The sequence below is a fragment of the Asparagus officinalis genome, chromosome 4, assembly GCF_001876935.1.
Source record: "Asparagus officinalis chromosome 4, Aspof.V1, whole genome shotgun sequence".
Lineage (NCBI taxonomy): Eukaryota > Viridiplantae > Streptophyta > Magnoliopsida > Asparagales > Asparagaceae > Asparagus > Asparagus officinalis.
Window position 1 is genome coordinate 20,456,616 of NC_033797.1, and position 9,930 is coordinate 20,466,545.

Here is a 9,930-nt window from a genome sequence, read left to right on the forward strand (position 1 = left end):
CGCGATGCCGTTTCCAGGGGGCGCACGTGAAAGTCGCCGCCCTGGCACATGAATCCGCGGAGTCACGCGGTGGAAGGCGGAGCCTTTGTAGTGGAGGGGGCTTGCCGGAGCGGCCGGTGCCCTTCTCGCCGGTGCAGAGCGCGCGAAAGTTCTCGGCGGTGCGGCGGGACGACGTCGCCGAAGAGCTCCAATCAGCACTGCTCGCTGACTCTACGTGCCGTTCACTCACGATCAGCCCTCCTGAGCCTAGTGTCACGAAGTTATGTCCGAAGAAATATCCGTCTAAGGATGATCATATCTATTAATTCTCTCTTCATGTCGAAGAAAACCTTGGGGTTGGATGCCATTGGATTTGCTGACGGTTAGGGCTTCGAGATCTTTCCTTATTTTCGATGCGTGAGGTAGGGTTTCGAGGGTGGGGAGACATTTATAGAGGACGGGGAAGGAAGTGGATTAATCTGGACCGTTAAAGGGCTATACGTGGTGTGATTTGGAAGGGCCTAGGGTTTGTGGAGATTGGGGGCTGATTTTTTTTTATGTCTGTTTTAGGGGGTGAGAGGCACGTGACTTGGGGGCATTTCGGGTTTGGGGTACGGTTGGACTCAAATATCCGAATTCTCCATCGAATATACTCCTCGTAGAGAAAATCCTATCATCTATATATTCAAATACTAACTATTACTTTAAATTATTTTGCTAGCTCCTAGAGCAAGTGCATTAAGCTCCCAATTGGGAGTCCCAGTCAGCAAGCTCTCAAGAGCTCTCAAGCATCTTAGAATTAAAAATTAAAAAAATAAGCCTTGGGAGGCCCTTCTTCTTTTAGGGCCTGTTTGGTTATTTCCAAAAAAAAATCAGAAATGGAAAACTCATTCTTGAAATGATTTTAATACATTTCAAGCACATTTCCCAGATTTCTTTTTTTTTGGGTTTGTTTCGCAAAGAAAACTCCACATTTCAATGCCAAGTCACACAAACAGACAAAAAAGCCTCCATAGTAACAGTGCCCAGTTTTCTATTTCTTTTGTTTGTTTGACAACAAGAAATAGGAAATGAGAAATGGGGGTATTAAATATTATGTTTTATTATTCTGCACTATTCCAACAGTGCTTTTACTAATTAATAATTCTTAGATGGGACATTTCCAAGTGTTTTAAGCCCAATTTGGTATGAAAACACATTTCTTGAAAGTTGAGGTGACAGCCTACGTGGCGGTTCATTTCTCGAAAACTAAAAACGAAACAAACATGAGAAATAGAAATCTCTTGAAAACAAAATCCCATGTGGCACTTGTTCATTTCTTGAAAGTTGAGGTGGCAAGAGATTTCCGGATTTTTTTTGGCAAACGAACAGACCCTTATGGAACTCCAACAAGCTCCTAGTTAGGAGCTTCAACAATATCAAAAAAATCTCTCTTCTATTTTAATATTTTACTCATTACTTTCAATTATATTTAAACCTCTTGTATTTTATTTCTAACCGTTGGGATACGGCCTTCGAGGGAGCGCACACGGTCTTCGAGGTAACCCGCGGTCTTCGAGGGAACGCACACGGTCTTCGATATGGCCCGCGGTCTTCGAAAGAGCGCACACGGTCTTCGAGCTAACCCGCGGTCTTTGAGGTTGGGCCCGAAGTTCGAGGTATCGCAAACTTTGACCGTCAACCGACTGATTCCTATAAAATTCGATGCCTTCTCTCCTCAACCCATAATCTCCCAGAACAAAATGTCTAGCTCATCTAGCTCTAGCGATGATGAAATGATGAAGACGTTCTTTCTTATGGGAGTTGCTGTCGTTGAGGAAGAAGAACAGGAGAAATGTTCAACTTCAGTTCAACACAAAAGACGTATCGTGCTCCATCGAAACCGATTGGAAGGTCACAATCGGTTGTTCCAAGATTATTTTGCTGACGCACCAACCTATCCTCTTATTATTTTCGTCGAAGATTCAGAATGACGTGTTCGTTATTCCTTCGAATCCACGACGCAGTCGTTGAACATGACAAGTATTACGTCCAAAAGAGGAATGGTGCTGGATAGTTAGGACTATCCAACATCTTTGGAGAGGAATACCTTCGTTCACCGACTAATGAAGACGTTGCATGCCTGCTCGAGGAAGGTTCACAACGAGGTTTTCCTAGTATGCTTGGGAGCATCGACTGCATGCACTGGACATGAAAGAACTGTCCAACTGCCTGGCAAGGTATGTATACTGGACATTTTTATGAACCTACAATTATTTTGGAGGCCGTAGCTAGCAAAGATCTTTGGATATGGCATGCCTTCTTTGGACTACTGAGGTCTCACAATGACCTTAATGTTCTACATCGTTCACCGGTTTTCGCACAACTTGCGGAGGGAAGAGCTTCACCGTGCAACTATACTGTCAATGGCCACGAGTATAATATGGGATACTATCTCGCCGACGGGATTTACCCAGAGTGGTCCACATTAGTGAAGATTATTCCAGCACCTCGAGGAAACAAGCATAAGTACTTTGCTCAACAATAAGAAAGCGCAAGAAAAGATGTTGAGCGGACTTTTGGCGTGTTGCAAGCTCGATTTGCGATTGTTCGTGGACCAGGACGTTTCTGACAACCTTGTGTGCTGAAAGACATCATGACTGCTTGCATCATAATGCATAACATGATCGTTAAAGATGAACGAGATTGTTAATTGGACAACAACTTCGACTTTACTGATTCGGTACCAGTCGTTGAACCTTCTCATGTGCAGACGGTGCCTCTAACTGAGTTCATCCAAAATCATCATCGGACCAGGAACACACAAACATACAAATCACTAAAAAATAATTTGATCGAGCATCTGTGGCAGCTCAAGGGATCCATCGCCGAGGATTAAGTTTCTTTATGTCTAATATAATTTCAGAAAAGGAGTTCAAGTTCTTGTACTACGCCAATTTTATTTTCAATAAAGTAGTTGTTTTCATTCAATGCCAAAATTTTCAACTTCAAGTACAGTCATAAATCTAATACAAGATAATATTTGATAATTAGGAAGAACTAATGAGGATGCGATGCGAGTACAATATATGATAATTAGGAAGAACCCTTAGATATCCACCTCTCCAATATCTCTGTCTGACGCATTTCAAAGTATTATCATTAAACTGAATTGAGTGTTGAGAGATCCATCTTCATGATATCGTCATCTTGTTTCTTCTGTTTTAGCTCTATTTTTTGATTGGTGGTTTACTTCATCCACGCGAAAGCCTCTCCCATGATGGACTTAGCAGACTCAGAGTTTTCCACATTTTGTTTCCTCTTGAGCTTTGCCGCTTTCCTCCCTTCAGGCCTTGCTATAACATCATCTGAGTCAGTGTTCAACTCGATGGGGGTCGTTGGCATGGAATTGTTTGTTGATGAATCAGAGGTTGTGGTTCTTCTCGGCTGTGATCGAATATTATTGTAAGTTTTCATTTGCTGGATCCACTTTTGATGATGACGCAACTCAACCCAGCAATGGTCAAACACGAATGGCTTATCATAAAGAGATTGGTATAATTCTTTTACTTCTGCAGTCTACACAAGAGTTAAATTTAGAATAATCAAACATATAAGTTAAATATTTACATAAAAACATACAAGTTAAATATTTACCTAGTCAATAATTCTCATACCAGATCTTTGTCTTCCTTCAATCTGAGCAACACACCCGCAGAACTTGTTGACAGACAGTTGAATCGTTGACCAACGGTGCATCATTTGGTTTGGTGTGCGGCTCGTTGGATCGATGGAGTATTGGATAAAGTAGTCGTTAGCTCTGTGCCAAAACTTATCTTTATGTTGTCCCGTACCTTGGATGACGTCTTGGCTCGTGTTCAGCCAAGCAGACACAAGAAGCTTATCCTCGTGGACAGTCCAAATTTTGAAATGCGTGTAAGCCTTCTTCTTCTTTGTGGTCGGTGTTTCTTGGGATGACACTTGTTGTGTTACGGATTGCGATAACTCGATGGAATGACCTTCTTCTACGACTTCTGTATAGAACGGCGAGTATAAAGTCGATCCATCACCGGTAAGGAGTTGCGAATAGTAGTTGTTTTGGGAGGGATCCATGAGATTTGTAATTTGATAGGAGAATATAGAGTTTTTTTATGAGAGAGTTGTGTGGAATGATTTGTGTAGTGAATTGTGAATTTATAGAGTTTTTTTTACTGTTCAACGACATTATTTTTCAACTCTAACGGTTCATTTTTAACGGTCATTTTTAACGGCATTATTTTTCACTCAACGGGCATTTTTCAACTCTTCATGCTCATTTATTTCATTTATGGAATCTTGTGCAGCCAATTAAAAAAACTCAGCAAAAACTCTTCATTTTCTTCATCTCCGTCGCCCAAATCTTCATCTCCCCCAACCGAGCGCCCCAAATCTTCATCGCCCCAAATCTTCATCTCCGTCATTATCTTCAACTTAGCAAAAAACCCAGTCCTCTTCATCTCCGTCACCCCAAACCCAGGTCTCTTCATCTCCCCAACCGAGCTATCCAGACCTCTTCATCTTCCTTTGAATCCAGTCCAGGCCTCTTCATCTCCCGTCGAATCAAACCCGCCGTTGAATCAAACCCTCTCCCGCAACCTTCGCCGCCGTCGATCGGAGAGGGTCCAACTGCGAAGGTGAAGTTCGCGCCGCACACAAAAGGTTGGATTTTTTGCTTCAATTTTGGGCAGATTTTACTATTTTTTTCAGCTCTGCAATTGTGTACTTGGTGGGGGGGGGGGGGGTGTTAAATCCCAGTTGGGAGCTCCCAAGCGCTCCACAAATTTGTGGAGCGCTTGGGAGCTGCTCTCAACAGCCACGTCAGCCTAAGGAGCGGTTAAGAGGTTGTTAGAGGGGGGCTGTTGTTTTCCGCGGCCACGTCAGCCTTAAGTGCTCTCTTCAGAGCTTTCTGCCCTTGCTCTTAATACATGTAAAACAGTGTGAAAGAGGGGCTTTACTATTTTTTCATGTTAAAAGTACCCTCCCACAGTACTAAATGTGAGTTCGATTAGTTTATTAGCATAAACTTGAGTTGATGATAATATTAAATTGGAGATAGAAGTGAGGTTCGTATACAAAATATATATCAGATGGAAATACCTTTGTACAATCATTTCATTATGTTAATTAAAAAAAATAAAGTGTCCTCATTCCACGATTAAGAAATTGAAGTAAAAAGATTGTTTGAAAATTGAAGTAAAAAATTTTATTTTATTCAGATCATAAAAGGCTTGTTTTGTCGGATTAACTGCAGTAGGACATATGGACTTGTAACTGGTGTTAATTATAATCAAAATATTTTGTAAGAACGATATTATGTTTGAAAGTCTTGTTCTATTTTTAAATTTATTTTTACTGTTTTGTTTCACCTCGAAGATAAGCTTAGAACTACCATTCTGCACATGAAGCTCATGTAATGTTGGACACCTATTTAGAATTGAGTTCATTAAAGAAAGTAATAATGGGCTAACAGCCAATAGATTAGAGAACCATTTATGAGTGTCATTAACATAATAATTTTGATTGAGGGTAAAGAATATAGTCTTTTCAAAGGAGCAGCCATGCATTGCACGTAGAGGTGTGCAAAATGGCTTTAGGCCGGGACCCGGACGGCCGGGTAAGGCTCGAAAATTCCTGGTCGGTCGAGCTCTGGGCCTGGGACCGGGCCAATGTGGTAAAGCCTGACTTGGGCCTAGCCTGGCCCGGTTTTTTTATTATATACGTATTATATATTTTTTTTTATTTTTATGTATAAGTATAGTATGATATTGTCATTAATGCATGGCTATATATATTTTCAAGTGTAAATTGTCATTAACATACACTTGTATATACTTACATATATATTTCTGCTATATACTATACATAATTATAATATGATTTGGTCATTAATGTATACTTATATATATTTACATATAATATATAGCTATATACTAATGTGTAAGTATATAGTAATAAGTAATTATATAAATATAATAAGATTAATCTATTTTTTTTAATTAAATTTTAGCAAACAAATAAAAAATATAAAAAAATATAAAAAATACAAAAAATCTGGGCCGGTCCGGAGCCTAGCCCGGGTTGACCCCCGGGTCCGGGTCTGGGCTAGGCATTTTCCCAGTCCGAACTGGAAAATCCGGATCAGGCCGAGCCACTCTGTTCCGACCCGATACAAAATACTGCATTTGCCATTATAATGATAGCTACTGTTAGATATAGGTGCCTGCAGGCAATAATTGTATATGTTAACAGACCTATATGAATATAATATCCTTGTTCAAAATAATAGTATTGACTATTTGCGTCAGATTTATCTGTGTAGTTTTATATTCAGATAAAGTCCTTAGAATGATACTAGACTATCAGACATTACGGATATGATCGTAATGAAGAGATCTTGATTTGCTCGCTAACGTATATTCTAAAATGTTCCTAGTCGATGAAGTGATGTAATGGGACATGATCACTTTGGTAAGACTAGTGTATACTTTATTTCTCCTTTGGAAGGATGATGATCCATCTCTTAGATCATTGATGTGAGACATCAAGATATAGTATACAGGTGACTCATTAGTGAATGAGTTGACTGAAGCGACTCACTGAGAACATCTGTTGGTAATTATACTTAACTGTCAAATAGAAGTTTCTCAAGTGATATTAGTACATAGTAGTCTCATGACCTGAGGCATGGAGTGCAATATCTTACATGTCAGTATAGGTGTACTTAGACTTTTACCTAACCACAGTTCTCATCGGAGTTGTGCATAACGCGTTCTTGTTGGGTACATCCCGAGGCATAAGTAGAATTGAGATGCCAAGATGGGGATTCGTCTCTCCCAGTTAGGGGGTTGATGTCATAGATTGTTTGATATAACTATAACCTGAAAATCCTTGCGCCAAGGTAAATAGATAACTGATTGTCAGTTTGATCTTATAGGTTATGAGTTAATATCAACAAACACTAATTGAGCAATTAGGGTTTGACAGTTTTCCATACCCTAGGCTTAATAGTTTGACATGGTTTGACGAAGAGACCGGGACTGTACGGCATTATCACTGAGTGGTCCTGATATAATTGTGTTAGGCATCTTGCAGACATTTATCACAACTTATACCCGGGTAGTCTTCATGTGTGAGCTAGCACCTCTGTTGTACTTGTGGATATGCATCCACCTGCCGAGCTTCTAAGTTGGGCCCTAGAGTCACACCAAGGCGCGTACTTGAATCCTATGAAACACAATTTATAGAGTGATGCGTATGATTGATACGCATATATGATTTTATCGGATACACATAAACAGTTATGTATATCGATAAATCGGAATGCTATGTGCTTAGGAAATAAATTCTAGTATTTTTCCTATAAAGTTAACTTTTAGTCAACTAAGTTGACTTTTTTTGGTCAACAGTTGACTTTTGGTCAACAGTTGACTTTTTGGTCAACAGTTGACTTTTGGTCAACTCATTGACTTTTTGGTCATATGATGACTTATTAATCAATGATTGCGAAAATTACAAAATATCGTATTTATGAAATACAATATTGATTTGGTATTCTCATTTATGAAATACACATACCATGTATAATGAGTCATGAGATGAGTCATTTAGTGGATCATGTTTGAGCCACATGGTTTATTAGCACATGGTTTTGAAATGTAATGATTCATGAGATGATTCATTGCATGACTCACTAGATTAATCATTGATATTTGTGATTCATTGCCATGACTCATAGGATCGAGTCATTCATGTCATGAAACATATCACTCTATAAATATGAGCTCTCTTTCTTATGGAAAGGTTAATGAAATTGGCTAAGTGGTTTTTCCATAAGAGAATAGAAGAGAGCTCTCCTCTTACTAATTTCTAGCAATCTTGAGTAAGAAGAAGTAGTAGGATTTTAAAGTACCCCGGGGTGGATATCTTGCCTTGTGTCTCAAGAAGACTCGATTTTATCAAAGCTCACTTGAAGACTTGGAGATCCACTACGAGGAGATTTACTACTACAAAGGAGCAAGAGTTAGGGGTTGTTCGATCTTCCATCGAATCACGCCTTCAAAAGTATGACTTTATAACCCTTGTATGCTCTCTTTAATATAGCGATTATGTAGATTTAATTAGAATGGCCCTATAATGGTATTTCATAGCTCTCTACATGCATAGCATAATTATAGCATATAGTCTTCCGTTGCGTTTTTGCATGCTATGAAGCATGGATTCCCTTCATGGTATCAGAGCCATGGTTCCATCTAATTAAATCTTAACATTGCATATCTAACTCATAGAGGACTTTGTTCTTGCTTCTAATTACTAGTTTAATTAAAAGATGTTTTAATGAAACTAGTTAATTTATTCAAGTTGTTTTGTAATAAATTATACTAGTGTTGATTCAAAAATGTGATTTTTGCGTTCATATGGTTTTTAGGAGTAAAAACACTTGTATAAATTGCAAAAATTTATTTACAACAGTGTAGCTTGTATGTTAGAAGCATGATTAGTCTTATTTGAGTTAGGATAATCCCTATGTTATCTAGTTTTCCAATTTGTTGCATAACTAGAATAGATGCATATTTCTTAATGTTGATTAAGTTATATGTTTTATATCATCTTGCATGGATGTTATGTTTATGGATGGCTCATGGACAACGATTCTCTTGTATTTATTGTATTAATGTTATATAGCTAGAAATGTAATATTATTTTTGACCTCTTCCCTCCCGAGCATGGGCTACGCCTACGGGTTTTGGCACTTGCTCACCGATCATGGGCTAGCGCCTATGGCGTAAGGCCCTTGTTCGGGTGTGGGGGTATGGTTATTTGTTTAGTTATTTCATTTATGGCTTTTATTCTTACATTCAATGCAATATTATTACCCATCCTACGAAGATGGTTTTCCATTATAAATGGGGTTGCTCGTCCTATGTATATTGTGAATGTAATAATACAGGCTTTGCCAAGGGAGCTAGGCAATGTAAGGAGTTGCAAATTGCTTGCCAAAATTAATTAGGTGTATGTTGCATTCTTATTTCCTTAGTGTCCACTACATTCCATGATTGCTTTTACATATGTTGATATGTTTGGTTGCTGCCCCAATTGGTAGATGTCTTATACAATTGGGTGCTATATTTTACAAAGTTTATATCTCTATCTCATAGAGAATAGTTTTATTATAAAAACTCTTTTTTTAAACTTTTGCTGAGACATTGGCAATTAGAGTTTATTGACCATAGAGGTAGTGAGATCGACATTAACATAGTGTTAGTGTGAAAGATAAATAAACCTAAAGCAGTTAAAAGAGATGTATTTAGAACGAACTTTTAACTAGTGTCTAGAAAGTGATTATAAGATATAACTCATGGGATGCCCAACTTAAGATAAGGGGGTGATGCCCAATCTTTCGCGTTATAGTCTTAAGAGAAGTGGTTACTTAATTAAGGTCCGATAAATATTCCCGGTGAATAGCTCGGAACCCTCCCAGCAATCTTTGCGCTTTCCTGGCTCTAGTTTAATTGTTGAAGTATAAATATAGAGCATCTTTAAACTATATCAAGTTCGATTACGGTAAAAGATTTGAGAAATCGTCCGTAGCCCTCCATCATTTTAGCTTTAATACTATTAGCTTATAAATTTCTAGTGTTGTGGCATACGTCAAGGCATAACTATTCTATGGCTAAATAGTATTCATCTGGATATATAAGATAAAGCGATAGCTTAAGTTGGTTATGCAACTTTGTTGGCATACGTCAAGAGTTTGCCATAAGGTTAAATTTAAGCCAGTCAAGAATGATGGCGTACAAACTTGACTAGCATTTTATGATTGTTGGCATACGTCAAGGCATAAAAGACTAGGGGCTAAAATCATATCAAGAATTACAAGAGTGTAAAAGACAAAAGTTGTCTACCAATTATTGAAGTGTGTCAATTTATTCTCTC